Below are 2,052 nucleotides of genomic sequence, written 5' to 3' on the forward strand. Positions count from 1 at the left end.
CATGATCTCGGAGTGCCAAAGACGCCCACATGACCATGCACAACCTTCTGCCTGTCAAGATTCCTGTGCCTGACGAACAGCACCCAGTCTGGCCGGGACCCCTTTGAGACCCGCCTCCTCCAGATCAAGATTGGTATTGTTGTAATAGGAAAAAAAAACAACGGTTATTTTGTGACACAGTGATTTTTAGAACAAGACTGCAAGACCGTGTGTGTGGAACTAGCTAACTGTGATGAACCTTAATGTAAACAAAGAAAGGGGATATGTGAACAATCAAGTGAGAGCAGGATGCTAAGAGTGTCGGAAGAAAAATCATGCTATTATTATTACTATTGAGCACTAGGGAACCAAAGAATCCTCATTCATCTCATACGATTCAGATAATTAGTCTGAGATACTTGTAAAGACGATCTCCTTATATACAGGAAGAGAATTTATTTTCTGAAATCATCACAACCTCATTTATCGATTCAGGTATCTGTAACGAAGTATACGATGCTGTGCAACTAATCTTATATATTAGGTATACGAATACACACTTTATGTAGGTTATACGTAATGTTAGGGCGTAGTGTGTAATATGATTATTAGTTACAGTATCCTTCCATTTCTGATGCATCCCTTTAATGTATATTTTCCTTTGTATTCACAAATGAAAATTCTTTGGTTCCATGTGTTATTAATTTATAACAAAAAATTGAATACTGTATCAAAGAGTATACCCTTGTGGAAGCGTGGTAGTGAGCCCTAACCCAGTTTTATATGGTGGAAAAGACCAGACATTCCCATTTTCTGTGGTGACCCTTACTTGAATCATTTGTGACCCAGAAAATTATTAGTGGTGACCTGATTGTTGAAAACTTGAACCTAGTAGTGACCTTGCCTGCCCTTATATATGTACCTGGAGACCGTGCTTGATGAACTGGTCATATGGTCCTAACCAGCCATCATAAACACTAACGAGCTTGTTGCGCGCCCGTGTTTATAGCAACGTTTTGAAAGGAAAATGTGTAAAAAAAAAAGTCCAAAAAGATATTCATGTTACTTCTTCTAAAAGCATTTTATTGGTGACGTATCTGGCTATTTGTGTGCTTTTGCGTGTTTGTTTAGAACTATGTGGCGTACCGAGGGAAGAGTCGACCAGGGAGGGAAACGTAAGGCCGATTAACCCAAAGCCTTCACTGTCCTTCCATCATGACTTTGTCTCTTAGACTACGGCACATAAGATAACATGAAAGGTGCATACTTTTAAGCACAATATGATATGCATAATTCTGTGATAATTTTTCATGTGATCTTTTCTCTTTTTCTATTTAATTGCAACGAACAAACGAAAGCAATAATATGCAAACGGGACTGCAAAGTCAAAAAAATCAAACAATAGCTGCGCCAAGCGTACTTAGTTTAATATGGATTCTTTTGAGAGTTAATGAGGCAAATGGAGGGATATTTTGCTAACATATATAAAAAAAAAATAAAAGGATATATTTGGCTCCAAGATGACTTACAAAATGTTGCTAGATACATACGACAAAAAAAATCAACTTTCAACATCCATCAACATTTCTATCCCATTTATTAACAAATCCAACCTAACATTTCTTATTTCGGTGCAAATGAAGAAACACGTTCTTATTAAGCTTAAAAAAACGATAAAAAAGTGATCACACGTACGTCCCTGTCCCAGAAGCAATTAATGTGTTCTCTGATATGGATTCCTCCTCCACTTACCTCGGACCCAAGTTTCAGCACAACGATGCCAACAAGGACGCTGGTTGAACTTCCCATAAGCAATTGATCATTTTCCAAGATTCGCAAAAAGGACTGTCCTTCTCCTCCTGTTCGAGGGATGTGCAGTGCCCGCTTCTTTGGGAATCCCAGAAATTAGATTATTGCTATATCCTCTATTTTCCTGAGGCCAGTTCACTTGTTACATTCCATATTACTTGCAGTTGTCCTTCTTACCCTCTTGAGTATTAAGTAAAGTATCCTGGTTAAACGCTGGTTTTATTGATCCTTTCCTCTTTGTGCCAAGGTGTGTGAATCTCGGCG

Source organism: Penaeus monodon, chromosome 25 (assembly GCF_015228065.2).
Source record: "Penaeus monodon isolate SGIC_2016 chromosome 25, NSTDA_Pmon_1, whole genome shotgun sequence".
NCBI classification, from domain to species: domain Eukaryota; kingdom Metazoa; phylum Arthropoda; class Malacostraca; order Decapoda; family Penaeidae; genus Penaeus; species Penaeus monodon.